The sequence below is a fragment of the Saccopteryx leptura genome, chromosome 4, assembly GCF_036850995.1.
Source record: "Saccopteryx leptura isolate mSacLep1 chromosome 4, mSacLep1_pri_phased_curated, whole genome shotgun sequence".
Classification (NCBI taxonomy): Eukaryota; Metazoa; Chordata; class Mammalia; order Chiroptera; family Emballonuridae; genus Saccopteryx; species Saccopteryx leptura.
The window spans coordinates 135,930,427-135,945,578 of record NC_089506.1 but is presented as its reverse complement, the minus strand read 5'-3'; positions in this window follow the sequence as shown (position 1 = coordinate 135,945,578).

The following is a 15,152-nucleotide window of genomic DNA, read 5'->3' as shown; positions in this document are numbered from 1 at the left end:
ATGGCGCTGCCCACGGGGAAGTCCGTCGCCCAGGTGATGGTATTGGTTGCCCTTCTTGCTTGTGATGTGTGTGATTATATTAATGTGTGTTGGGGCCGGGCTGTGGGCAGGCAGGATCCTTGTAGCCTGGGGCTTGGTTTTAGGACTAAGCCTTTCCCACCCTTTTTGATGTGGGGTGGTACACTCTCATGAGGAATTCCGTTTATGCCTCAGATAAGTGACTTTGTATCAGAGACTTCCTTGTTTGTATATTGGATTAAAGGTTTTGATTTCTACTATAAAAGGGGGCATATGTAGAGCCAAACATGGTCAGTACAGCAATACTCACGCTGCAGTGTGTGGTATGTGACAGGAAGCGAGTTCTAAGTTTTGACAATCAGCTGGTCTGCGGGTTGAAGTTTTTTCATTTCTCCCCACTTGTGTTTGCTCACCAACTCTGCTTGCTGTCATGCAATTCTTTCCAAATCTTCATTCAGTGACTTGAACTTATTTACCCACATGTCTGAGGCCTTCAGGTCAGCAGCTTGTAGGTCAAAATCTCTGACAGAGCCACCGGGGATGTAACTCAGGTCGGCGCTGTCCACTGCACATCCGTGTGGATGGGTGATGAACTTAAAAAGACGAGTGCGCTCACAAAATTCTCCAAAGTGCGCTTTGAATGACTGCAGGAGATTAGATGTGAAGCCCACTAGCTGCTGGAGATCAAGATGTTGAGCAGGTTCACTTGCTGTGCATGCATATTTAAACTCTCTCAGTTTTTCAAAGTTTAGTAAATGACCTGTTTCAATGTCGGCGATGAAGAGTTCTAGCTTGTTTTCAAATGCAAACACTGCTTGTTGAAGGATAAGACTGTATTTCCAACGCCTTGCATTTTCACATTGAGCTGGTTCAAATGTTCAGTCATGTCCATGAAATAGTAGAACTTCAGGAGCCACTCAGTGTTAGCTAACTCAGGATGCTTGATGTTTTGTTTTGTTTTATAATAATTTTATTTTTTTTAATGAGGTGACATCAATAAATCAGGATACATATATTCAAAGATAACAAGTCCAGGTTATCTTGTCATTCAATTATGTTGCATACCCATCACCCAAAGTCAGATTGTCCTCTGTCACCTTCTATCTTGTTTTCTTTGTGCCCCTCCCCCTCCCCCTTTACCTCTCCCATTCCCCTCTTCCCCCCGTAACCACTACACTCTTATCAATGTCTCTTAGTTTCAATTTTGTCCCACCTACGTATGGAATAATGCAGTTCCTGGTTTTTTCTGATTTACTTATTTCGCTTCATATCATGTTATCAAGATCCCACCATTTTGCTGTAAATGTTCCGATGTCATCATTTCTTATGGCTGAGTAGTATTCCATAGTGTATATGTGCCACATCTTCTTTATCCAGTCATCTATTGACGGGATTTTTGGTTGTTTCCATGTCCTGGCCACTGTGAACAATGCTGCAATAAACATGGGGCTGCATGTGTCTTTACGTATCAATGTTTCTGAGTTTTTGGGGTATATACCCAGTAGAGGGATTGCTGGGTCATAAGGTAGTTCTATTTTCAGTTTTTTGAGGAACCACCATACTTTCTTCCATAATGGTTGTACTACTTTACATTCCCACCAACAGTGTATGAGGGTCCCTTTTTCTCCACAGCCTCTCCAACATTTGTTATTACCTGTCTTGCTAATAATAGCTAATCGAACAGGTGTGAGGTGGTATCTCATTGAGTTTTGATTTGCATTTCTCTAATAGCTAAAGAAGATGAGCATCTTTTCATATATCTGTTGGCCATTTGTATTTCTTCCTGGGAGAAGTGTCTGTTCATATCCTCTTCCCATTTTTTTATTGGATTGTTTGTTTGTTTGTTGTTGAGTTTTATGAGTTCTTTGTATATTTTGGATATTAGGCCCTTATCTGAGCTGTTGTTTGAAAATATCATTTCCCATTTAGTTGGCTTTCTGTTTATTTTGTTATCAGTTTCTCTTGCTGAGCAAAAACTTCATAGTCTGATGTAGTCCCATTCATTAATTTTTGCCTTCACTTCTCTTGCCTGTGGAGTCAAATTCATAAAATGCTCTTTAAAACCTAGGTCCATGAGTTGAGTGCCTATGTCTTCTTCTATGTACTTAATTGTTTCAGGTCTTATGTTTAGATCTTTGATCCATTTTGAGTTAATTTTAGTACAGGGGGACAAACTGTAGTCCAGTTTCATTCTTTTGCATGTGGCTTTCCAGTTTTCCCAGCACCATTTATTGAAGAGGCTTTCTATTCTCCATTGTGTGTTGTTGGCCCCTTTATCAAAAATTATTTGACTATATATATGTGGTTTTATTTCTGGACTTTCTATTCTGTTCCATTGGTCTGAGTGTCTATTTTTCTGCCAATACCATGCTGTTTTGATTGTCATGGCCCTATAATATAGTTTGAAGTCAGGTATTGTAATGCCCCAGCTTCATTCTTTTTCTTTAGGATTGCTTTGGTTATTCGGGGTTTTTTCTAGTTCCATATAAATCTGATGATTTTTTGCTCTATTTCTTTAAAAAACGTCATTGGAAGTTTGATGGGAATTGCATTAAATTTGTATATTGCTTTGGGTAATACAGCCATCTTGATTATATTTATTCTTCCTAGCCAAGAACAAGGTATATTCTTCCATCTCATTATATCCTTTTCGATTTCCCTTAACAATGGTTTATAGTTTTCATTGTATAAGTCCTTTACATTCTTTGTTATGTTTATTCCTAAGTATTTTATTTTTTTGTTGCAATCATGAAGGGGATTATTCTTTTGAGTTCGTTCTCAATTGTTTCATTGTTGGCATATAAAAAGGCTATTGACTTCTGTATGTTAATTTTGTATCCTGCGACCTTACTGTATTGGCTTATTGTTTCTAGTAGTCTTTTTGTGGATTCTTTGGGGTTTTCGATGTATAGGATCATATCACCTGCAAAAAGTGATACCTTTACTTCTTCTTTTCCGATATGGATGCCTTTTATTTCTTTGTCTTGTCTGATTGCTCTGGCTAGAACCTCTAGTACCACATTAAATAAGAGTGGAGAGAGTGGACACCCCTGTCTTGTTCCTGATTTAAGGGGGAAAGCCTTCAGTTTAGTGCCATTTAATATGATGTTAGCTGATGGTTTATCATATATGGCCTTTATCATGTTGAGATATTTTCCTTCTATACCCATTTTGTTGAGAGTCTTAAACATAAAATTGTGTTGTATTTTATCGAAAGCCTTTTCTGCATCTATTGATAAGATCATGTGGTTTTTGTTCTTTGTTTTGTTGATATGGTGTATTACGTTAACCGTTTTACGTATGTTGAACCATCCTTGAAATTCTGGGATGAATCCCACTTGATCATGATGTATCATTTTTTTAATATGTTGTTGTATTCGATTTGCTAGTATTTTGTTTAGTATTTTAGCATCTGTATTCATTAGAGATATTGGTCTGTAGTTTTCTTTTTTTGTGCCATCCTTGCCTGGTTTTGGTATGAGGGTTATGTTGGCCTCATAAAATGTGTTTGGAAGTATTGCTTCTTCAATTTTTTGGAAGACTTTCAGTAGAATAGGAACCAAGTCTTCTTTGAATGTTTGATAAAATTCGCTGGTATAGCCATCAGGGCCTGGACTTTTATTTTTGGGGAGGTTTTTAATGGTTTTTTCTATTTCTTCTCTACTGATAGGTCTGTTTAGGCTTTCTGATTCTTCTTGATTCAGTTTACGAAGGTTGTATTGTTCTAGGAATTTATCTATTTCTTCTAGGTTGTTGAATTTAGTGGCATAAAGTTTTTCATAGTATTCTACAATAATTCTTTGTATATCTACGGTGTCTGTGGTGATTTCTCCTCTTTCATTTTGGATTTTGTTTATAAGTTCTTCTCTTTTTTCCTTGGTAAGTCTTGCCAAGGGTTTGTCAATTTTGTTGATCTTTTCAAAGAACCATCTCCTTGTTCTATTGATTTTTTCTATAGTTTTTCTGTTCTCTAATTCATTTATTTCTGCTCTGATTTTTATTATCTCCTTTCTTTGGCTGGTTTTGGGTTGTCTTTGTTCTTCTTTTTCTAGTTCCTTAAGGTGGGAAGTTAATTGGTTCACTTGGGCTCTCTCTTGTTTGTTCATATATGCCTGAAGTGATATGAACTTCCCTCTTATCACTGCTTTTGCTGCATCCCATAGATTCTGATATGTCGTATTGTCATTTTCATTAGTCTGTATATATCTTTTGATCTCTGCACTTATTTCTTCTTTGACCCATTCATTTTATAAAAGTATGTTGTTTAGTTTCCACATTTTTGTGGGATTTTTTTCCTCTTTTTTGCAGTTGAATTCTAGTTTCAAGGCTTTATGATCAGAAAATATGCTTGGTACAACTTCAATTTTTCTGAATTTGCTGATGTTGTTTTTGTGGCCCAACATATGGTCAATTCTTGAGAATGATCCATGTACACTGGAGAAAAATGTATACTCAGTCACTTTGGGATGAAATGTCCTGTAGATGTCTATCATATCCAGGTGCTCTAGTGTTTTGTTTAAGGCCACTATATCTCTGTTGATATTCTGTTTGGATGACCGATCTAGGGCCGTCAGCGGTGAATTGAGGTCTCCAATTATGATTGTATTTTTGTCAGTTTTTGTTTTAAGATCAATAAGTAGCTGTCTTATATATTTTGGTGCTCCTTGGTTTGGTGCATATATATTAAGAATTGTTATGTCTTCTTGATTCAGTGTCCCCTTAACCATTATGAAATGGCCATTTTTGTCTCTGAGTACTTTTCCTGTCTTGTAGTCAGCATTATCCGATATGAGTATTGCTATGCCTGCTTTTTTTTGGATGTTATTTTCTTGGAGTATTGTTTTCCAGCCTTTCACTTTGAATTTGTTTTTATCCTTGTTACTTAGATGAGTTTCCTGTAGGCAGCATAGAGTTGGATTTTCTTTTTTAATCCATTCTGCTACTCTGTGCCTTTTTATTGGTGAGTTTAATCTGTTTACATTTAGTGTAATTATTGATACTTGTGAGTTCCCTATTGCCATTTTATATCTTGCTTTCTGTTAGTTTTGTGTCTTGTTTGATCCTTCTCTTTTGTTTTTCTATCTTTTGTTTTTATTTGGTTGTATTCCATACATCTTTCCTCTGTTCCTATCTTTTTTATCTCATGTGCTTCTGTGGTGGTTTTTTCAATGGTGGTTACCTTTGAGTAATGAAAAGGGTCCCTACCCTGTTCATTGTAGCGAACTATTTTGTGAGTACTTTTGCACTCCATTGTCCTTTGCTACTGTTAATCTCCATCTTCTCCCCCTCTTTCTTTTTGTTGTTGTCACAGTTTAAATTTGGTTTTATTGTGTTCTTCTTGGAGTTTTTACTTCTGGCTCTGGTTTTTTTTGTTCTTTATATCTGATTGGAGAACCCCCTTTAGTAATTCCTGGAGTGGGGGTTTTCTGATGATAAATTCCCTCATCTTTTCTGTATCTGTGAATGTTTTTATTTCTCCTTCATATTTGAAGGATAGCTTTGATGGGTATAGTATTCATCGCTGAAAGTTCCTCTCTTTCAGGATTTTAAATATTGGGGTCCACTCTCTTCTAGCTTGTAGAGTTTCTGCTGAGAAATCTGATGATAATCTAATGGGCCTTCCTTTATATGTTGTATTCTTCTTTTCCCTGGCTGCCTTGAGAATTTTTTCTTTGCTGTTGGTTTGTGTCAATTTCATTATGATATGCCTTGGAGTAGGTTTGTTGGGGTTAAGAAAACTCGGAGTTCTGTTTGCTTCTTGAACTTGAGGCTTTAGTTCTTTCCAAAGGCTTGGGAAATTCTCATCTATTATTTGTTTGAATATGTTCTCCATTCCATTTTCTCTCTCTTCTCCTTCTGATATACCTATTATTCTTATGTTATTCTTTTTGATGGAGTCAGATAATTCTTGTAGGTCTATCTCATTTTTTTTAATTTTTGAGTCTCTCTCTTCTTCTCTCTGTTGTGCCTCAAGTTGCTTGTCTTCTATTTCACTAATCCTCTCTTCTATCTGACCTGTTCTATTAGCTAAGCTTGTTACTTCTTTTTCAGCTCGTAAATTGAGTTTTTCATCTCTGTTTGATTTGTTTTTATAGTTTCAATTTCCTTGGGCATATATTCTTTGTGTTCATTGAGTTGTTTTCTGAGCTCCCTAAATTGCCTTTCTGTGTTTTCTTGTATATCTCGGAGGATTTTTAGGATTTCTATCTTGAATTCTCTGTCATTTAGCTCCAAGGTTTCCAATATATTAAATTTTTTCTCCATAGATTTTTCCTCATCTAGCTGTGTTACCTCTCTTTCTTTTGTATCCATGATATTCGATTTTCTCTTCCTTAATGGCATCTGAGGGTGGTTTTGTTGATAGTATTAATGAGATTTAATAAAGAATAAAAAGTTAAAAAAAATAAAAAAATAAATCGAAAAGAGTTGTTTTTTTTAAAAAAAAATTAATAATGAAATAAAGAAAAATAAAATAAAATAAAAATTTTAAGAAAAGGAAATTATTCCTCCCCTCCTTTTTTCCTCTCCTCTCCTCTCCCCTCTTTCTTGAGAAAATCTTGTGGTGAACTGTGAATTATAACAAACAATGCCTGTGATGGAGGGCCTGAATTGGGGAAAAGTAATAAAGGGGCAAAAAAAAAAAAAAAAAAAAAAAAAAAAGAAAAAATAAAAGAAAAAATAAAAGAAAAAAAAAGGGGGGTATGGACCCACAAAAAGCAAATAAGGAAAAAATTTGGGTCAAGAATAAAATGATTTGCTTTTAGGTGTTGGTTGTCTAAGAGTTATGATGAGAGGAATAAGAGGAAAACAGAAAAATGGGGGGACAAATTAAAAAATTACTATTGTATTTAGTGGAATAAGAACTAGATAAAATGGAGAGCCAGGGATGGGAGCACTGCTAGTGAGTTAAAAAGGTGAAGTAAAAACCCCCCAAAATGCCATAAACCTAAGTTTGAGTCCCAGATAAGATAATTTGTTTGTTATTGAGGTTTGAATGAGAGGAGATGTAAAGGAGAAAGGAAGAAACTAATATAGAGGGAGAAAAGAGAGAGAAAAAAAGAGGGAACCACTAAAAGAAGAAAAAAGAAAGGAGAGAGAGAGAGAGAGAGTTAAGGGTTTTGGAGTGCAACCCTCATAGAGAGAAAGGAAGAGGAGAGAAAAGATAATGGGAGATGTACACTTATGGGTAGTGTAGTTCAAGGAGAGGAGAGCGTAAGATCGGCAGAGAGTTAATCAGCCAAATTGGAGGAGGAAAAAGAGTATCAAGAATGAATATAAGAGAAACAAACGAACAAATATAATAAAATGGGATAGGTTATAAAGTCTGCAGATTATTCTTGATTTTGAGAGGTTATCTTCTTGCTTTTTCTTTTCTCTCCCTCTTCCTGGTCGGTGACTCTGTACCCCGGGTTCTGCCCCTTTGGCATGCTCAGGTAGAGGTTTGCAGTTGATAAGTCTCTATGGCAATGTCATGTATTGTGCTTTAGTCTCGTTGGCAGTCGAGGCTCATTAGCATTTATAGGCTCCGACAGTGAGAGAGTCCGTGTTCCTGGAGCCTTTCTCCTAGTCTTTCCTTCCTCAATTAGTAGCCTGATAATCCAGCTATGGGGTTGCTGCTGCCTCTGCCTGGATAGTAAGAGGCTCAAAGAGCTGGCAACTCCCCACTCTATTTCCACTCAGCACAGGGCTCTGGGTAAGGCTCAGTCAGTCAGAGCTGCTAGCATAATCAGGCGGGCTTTTCGCCCACTCAAAGACCTCTGGCTCTGCCACTCTGTCTGGTAACACAGGCGGGCGCCCACTTCCGGGGCGCTTGGAGGAAACTCTCGCTATCTGCGTGCGCAGACCAGGATATCCGGCCAGCAGTCTCACGCTCTGAGTGAAACCCCGAACCGCAGGGAAAAGTTGCAGCATTGGAATTGAGTCTCGCTCCGTCCCCGTGCGCGGCTTTTGCAAGGCGCTGGGGCGGCCCGAGATTCTGCTTTGGCCCACACAAAGGCCCCTGACTCTGCCCCTCTGTGCGATAACATGGGCGCGCACTGCCGAGGCACTCGGAGGAATCTCTCACTCCCTATCTGCGTGCGCAGACCACGATATGAGGCCGGCCGCGTTTCCCTCTGAGTGAAATCCCCACCAGCACGGAAAATTTCCACCGTTGGAATCAGTTCTCGCTCCCTCCCATGCGCGGCTTTCCCAGGGCGCTGGGGCTGCCCAGAGATTCTGCTTTCGGCCCACAGAAAGGCCTCTGACTCTGCCTCTCTGTGGGGTAACACGGGCACACCATCCCGGGGCTTAGGAAGAAATCTCTCACCCACTAACTGCGCACTGACCAGGAGACCGGGTAAAATGGCTGCCCCGCTTGTCTTTCTTTGTTTGGGTTTGGCGCGAGTGTTAGCTTGTATTGCCTGGGTTGCCACAGGATCAGTGTTTCCTCGGCTTGGATCTCCGTGCTACTGCCTGGTTCGGCTGTTTGTGCCGCGGCCTGGATCTATTCACCCCCTTTGCCCGCCTCAGTTTCTATATTCACAGTTACCAGAGAAAGCCGCCCTGTTTAGGTTAGTGAGGAAGGCGGAGCATTTCTTACTCCTTATTTCCTTCGGGGTTTGGTTATATATTTAGCCAATGTTTCACTCGACCATACCTTCGGGTATATTGCGAATCATCTGGAGGCTCCAAGTATAGGTTTTTCTGTTTCTGGTTGAAGATCTTGTTGAGTTTTGGGGGAGATTTATCGGTATCGCTTCCTACCCCGCCATTACTCTGACGTCATCCTTTGATGTTTTTCTTTTCAAGAAAAGTCCGGATTTTATTCAGACAAGCTGCGGAACAGCTAAACACCTTCCCTCTTAACAACCAATGCACATTGCTGTGCAGAAGCAGACCAGGATAATTATTCCCAACTTCATCCAGCAGTGTTTTAAACTGGCAATCATTTAAAGCTCAGGCAACAATAAAGTTGACCACTCGAATGACCAGCGACATCACCTCACCAAGCTGCTCGCTACACATCTGAGCACAAAGTGCCTCCTGATGTAGGATGCAGTGAAAACTTAGGATGGGTCTCTTTTTGTTGTTGTTGTTGTTTTGTTTTTTAATAATTTTATTTTTTTTAATGGGGCAACATCAATAAATCAGGATACATATATTCAAAGATAACAAGTCCAGGTTATCTTGTCGTTCAATTATGTCGCATACCCATCACCCAAAGTCAGATTGTCCTCTGTCACCTTCTATCTAGTTTTCTTTGTGCCCCTTCCTCTCCCCCTTTCCCTCTTCCTCTCCCCCCTCCCCCTGTAACCACTACACTCTTATCAAAATGTCTCTTAGTTTCACTTTTATGTCCCACCTATGTATGGAATAATGCAGTTCCTGGTTTTTTCTGATTTACTTATTTCACTTCGTATAATGTTATCAAGATCCCACCATTTTGCTGTAAATGATCCGATGTCATCACTTCTTATGGCTGAGTAGTATTCCATAGTGTATATGTGCCACATCTTCTTTATCCAGTCATCTATTGATGGGATTTTTGGTTGTTTCCATGTCCTGGCCACTGTGAACAATGCTGCAATGAACATGGGGCTGCATGTGTCTTTACGTATCAATGTTTCTGAGTTTTTGGGGTATATACCCAGTAGAGGGATTGCAGGGTCATAAGGTAGTTCTATTTTCAGTTTTTTGAGGAACCACCATACTTTCTTCCATAATGGTTGTACTACTTTACATTCCCACCAACAGTGTATGAGGGTTCCTTTTTCTCCACAGCCTCTCCAACATTTGCTATTACCTGTCTTGTTAATAATAGCTAATCTAACAGGTGTGAGGTGGTATCTCATTGCAATTTTAATTTGCATTTCTCTAATAACTAATGAAGATGAGCATCTTTTCATATATCTGTTGGCCATTTGTATTTCTTCCTGGGAGAAGTGTCTGTTCATGTCCTCTTCCCATTTTTTTATTGGATTATTTGTTTTTTTGTTGTTGAGTTTTATGAGTTCTTTGTATATTTTGGATATTAGGCCCTTATCTGAGCTGTTGTTTGAAAATATCATTTCCCATTTAGTTGGTCTTCTGTCTGTTTATTTTGTTATCAGTTTCTCTTGCTGAGCAAAAACTTCTTAGTCTGATGTAGTCCCATTCATTAATTTTTGCCTTCACTTCTCTTGCCTGTGGAGTCAAATTCATAAAATGCTCTTTAAAACCCAGGTCCATGAGTTTAGTACCTATGTCTTCTTCTATGTGCTTTATTGTTTCAGGTCTTATGTTTAGATCTTTGATCCATTTTGAGTTAATTTTAGTACAGGGGGACAAACTGTAGTCCAGTTTCATTCTTTTGCATGTGGCTTTCCAGTTTTCCCAGCACCATTTATTGAAGAGGCTTTCTTTTCTCCATGGTGTGTTGTTGGACCTTTATCAAAAATTATTTGACTATATATATGTGGTTTTATTTCTGGACTTTCTATTCTGTTCCATTGGTCTGAGTGTCTATTTTTCTGCCAATACCATGCTGTTTTGATTGTCATGGCCCTATAATATAGTTTGAAGTCAGGTATTGTAATGCCCCCAGCTTCATTCTTTTTCTTTAGGATTGCTTTGGCTATTTGGGGTTTTTTCTAGTTCCATATAAATCTGATGATTTTTTGTTCCATTTCTTTAAAAAATGTCATTGGAATTTTGATGGGAATTGCATTAAATTTGTATATTGCTTTGGGTAATATGGCCATCTTGATTATATTTATTCTTCCTAACCAAGAAGGGATGGGTCTCTTTTCATGTTCACAAAAAGTGCTACGAATCCTCTGTTTTTCCCCACCATGCACGGAGCACCATCAGTACACACCAAAATAAGTTTATCCATCGGTAGCTTTTTTTCTTTAGCAAACTCAGTGAAAGACTTGAATAAATCCTTCCCTCTTATTGTCTTCTTCATAGGCAAAACAGCAAGACTTTCCTCACATAGTGTGTCACCAACAGCATACCTTGCAATCACGCTGAACTGGGATAAATGGCTTACGTCTGTTGACTCATTCAAAGCGAGAGAAAAGAATAGTGCTGCATTTATGTCCTTCACTTGTGTTGCCTCAATTTGATTTGCCATCATGATGGTACGATCATGAACAGTTCTTGCCAACAGAGGCATGTCTTTTATTCATTTGATTATCTTGTCTTTATCCAAAAAGTCTTCAAAAAGTTCATTGGCAACATCAAGTATGAATGTTTTGGCATACTCCCCATCTGTGAGTGGCTTTTCATTTCTCACAATTGCTAAAGCAGCACAAAGCTAGCCGAATTCCAGTCACCCTGTTGGGTCCAAACATGGAGCTGCTGCTGACTAGCTTGCACTCTGCACAGTAGCTCTTGACATGCTTTCTTCCTGCTGTCCCCCATTGGATATTTTGATGCAAATGTAGTATGGCATGTGTCAAAGTGCCGCTTTATATTTGACCATTTCATTGATGCAATTTTACCATTGCATATTAGACACACTGCAGAACCTGCTCTCTCCACAAAGGTGAATTCCTCTGTCCATTCCTGCTGAAAAGTATCATACTCCTCATCTTTTTTTCTTCTAGCCATCTTCTTTGTCAAAAGGTTTCTGCAATTAGCTAGCTGACTATTTGATTAAAAGGAGGGAAGTTTACTTCCTGACCTCACAACGCCCAGTGTATGTTACACATTATCCAATAAAAATTTGGTGTTGTCCCAAGGACAGCTGTGATTGTCTCCAGCCACCTGCAACCATGAACATGAGCGGTAGGAAATGAATGGATTGTAATACATGAGAATATGTTATATTTTTAATGTTACTTTTTTTTTATTAAAGAGTTGTCTGTGAGCCAGATGCAGCCATCAAAAGAGCGACATCTGGCTCATGAGCCATAGGTTCCTGACCCCTGTCTTATAGGTTGGAGAAACACTTTCCTGGCCGTATTCCCTATTGCAATACATACATTGATTTATTTCTGAGTTCTAATTTTTTCTCTTGAATCTCTTTTCTGTCTTAGATATAAGTCTGGCAGGACTAGGAAGACGTATCAACCTTTTTATATTGTACAAGCTTTTAGCCATTGTGGTGGATCTAATGTTAAATTTAGTCATTGATCAATGTATGGAAACTGATCAGGGTAGCCTGGATCCTCAGTTACGATATTTCAGACTTCCTCTATTAGCTGGAGATTAAAAGTTCCAATCAATGGTCATCCTATTCCTAAAATCGGCCATTCTGATTCACAGAGATAGCGTAGCCTTTTCTTGGACCATTTAATTTCGTATTTATGGCCGTCTCCATAAGCTTCTTGAAAGTGCTTTAAAAGACAACATAATGTGGTCTTCTGTGAACTGGCCCCTCCTCCCATATTTAATAGCCAAGGTACTAATTACAAAATTAAAACTACTTCAGAAAAATCCAGAAATTTGTGCACCAATAAAAACAAAAAGATAAGACAGATAATTAATTAGCACCCAGAATAAAAGGTGTTTGACTATAGAGATACTAATTATTACACTAACCCAAGGAAAGAAGCCTACAGAAGAGAATAATTTTTAGAGGAGAAACCTGACAGGGCGCCCGAAGCAATTTGAGATCAAAGAGAGAACAACAATTCTCCACTTAAAATTGCTTTTTAGTCAGTGGCTTCCAATTTTGATACAAAAGACTCAAGGCACACTTTAAAACAAACATATTTTAGACATTAAACAAAGGACTTACACACACACACACACACACACACACACACACACACACACACCAGTGTGCTTTCATAGACGAGGGAAGGGCTCCTTCTCATGGCCTCTCAGGTGTACGCAGGCCGCATCCCTTCAAGGACTTTAGACTTTAAAACCAGGAGCTTTTTTTTTTTAGACAAAAGGAAGGAGAACAAAGAAGAATGAGATCTCAATAAATACAAAGGTGTCTCGACTCAGGTTTTTCTTTGAGAGCATAACACAACTAGCTGCCTCTGGAAGTACAAGGTCTCTACTCCGTCCCCTTTAATTATCTTCCTCAAGAAATATATAAATGTGCAACACAAAATTGTGATAGAAGCTGATGGACCTGGTCACTTCAGGTCCTATTAATCGTCTTTCCAGAGTACAACTAAATACATCCCAGAGAATCCTAACTAAGACCGACGGATCTCCTACCGATGTCTTGGTCTTTGGAGAGTCCACAACGGGACTGGATTCAACTCAGTAATGCTGGAAAGCTGGCTTTACCCACATACTTCCAAAGTTACAACTCAGCAACGCAGACAATCTGTTTTACCTACATACCTCTGTAGTTACAACTCAGTAAAAGCAATGGCATTGCTTTACCTACAAAATTCCAGAGCAAAAGATCTACATCACCTACAATTTTTCGGAGTTTTAGCTCAGCAAAGCAGCTTTGAAGGCCCTACTTACATCTGGAGTCACAACTCCGGAGTCAGTGAAGCCCCCAAATTACCTACATTCTAGTCCCAAACCAATTTGATCAGTACCAGTCTCAGACAAAAAAGTGAAAGCAAGAGTTCAGAGGAAAACTAGAGAATTTAGTAAAGTGAAAAGAGTTACTTTACTTACCTCCTTGATTTTTCTGCCAAATAGTGCAAATTGTCAAATTTGGGAACCGGGGCTATCTACCGGGAACTGTCCAGACCCACAGGAAGATCGGGACACCTGACAACATTTCAGGTGGCATGCCTCTCCTTGGGACTCAAGCGGGATCGGGCAGCCTCTTGGAGAGATCAGCCGATTCAGGGTGCCTCTACCCGGTGATGCAACACACCGTAGGCCCCATGTTGGGTGTCAAATGTTGTAAAGTACCCAATCCACAATTCCACGGGTTTTTGTAGAGGCACATAGTCCAAATAAATTTTTGAAAAGTTTTATTAAAGGAGAAAATTTATTAAATATGCCGGCTGCATATATCTTACATGGGGCCCCAGTTTCAAATCGTGTGTCCCCTTAATATTCTAGGGGCTGGTTATATACTGTTAATTATACATGGGTGGGGAAAAAACCTGACACCATGGTGTAAGACTATACCTTTTGTTTTCTCCTATACAGGTTTGAGGAAAGGATGAAGGAGGGGGATGGGACACAATTCATTAGCAAGTTTATAACATCTGTCTATAGGATTCATAAAAAACGTTTCTACATTAAAACTTACAAGGCAACACAATGGTAAAAATGTCACTTTACATACTAAAAGACATTCCTATAATTTCTAGTGTTCATTTCCTATTCCTTTGTTCAGAGATACACACATTAACTACATGCTTTCAGGAGGGCAGAGGTAGTTTCCATGGGACAAATGCCTAAAAATGGTCCATTAGTATAAGAAAAGGTTTAATTTAATCTTTTCTCTCCCTACACCTGGCTAGCTATTCACCCATTCTCCACAGGTATGGGGGAAGGTCAGAGTGTCCAAGTCTCCTTTCTCTTTCTGCATTTACAACACAATGCCATCGGCCATCTTGGTTTTATGCTAATCACACAAGTACAGAGATCATTTACAAAATCTCTCTGTACGCCTAACCCAAATTAATAAAATGTTCTTTAAGCTTCCTAAAATATTAATATTAATTCTGTAGCCTTTGGTACCTTACAACACTATGGAAAAGGTAGGAGACATCCAGGTAGATAGATGCACAACTCATTGTACATAACAAATAGTTTTCCAAAAAGATTTTTTACTTACTTAAAAGCTGCAGAACAAGCAGTTCTTGTTCTGCTTATTCTGCTGCTTTTAAGAAAGTAAAAAATCTTTTTGGAAAACTATTTCTAAAAGTCAAGCCTCACTCTTACCTCTTAGCTTAGTTCTCTAGCCCACCTCTCTCCTCCTGTCCATCTACCCAAACCCTACCTGGACAAATGCTCCTTCATAAAGCCACTGCCATCACCCCTGACTGGAGGAATGTTTCCTTCTAGGAACTCCTTTAACAATTATTTCTTTAAAATTAATTTGTCAATTATGCACTATCTTGTGACATTTCTTCTATACTACATTGAACTGATAAAAGTCTTAATAGTAATAAATCTTGTTAAATATGGTCTTCTCCCATAATTAGGTTATGGGCTTTTTAAGAAAGAAGTTTGTCCTCTTTGTATCCCTTTTAACTCCTTTTATAATACTTTGTGTCATCAAATGTAAATGA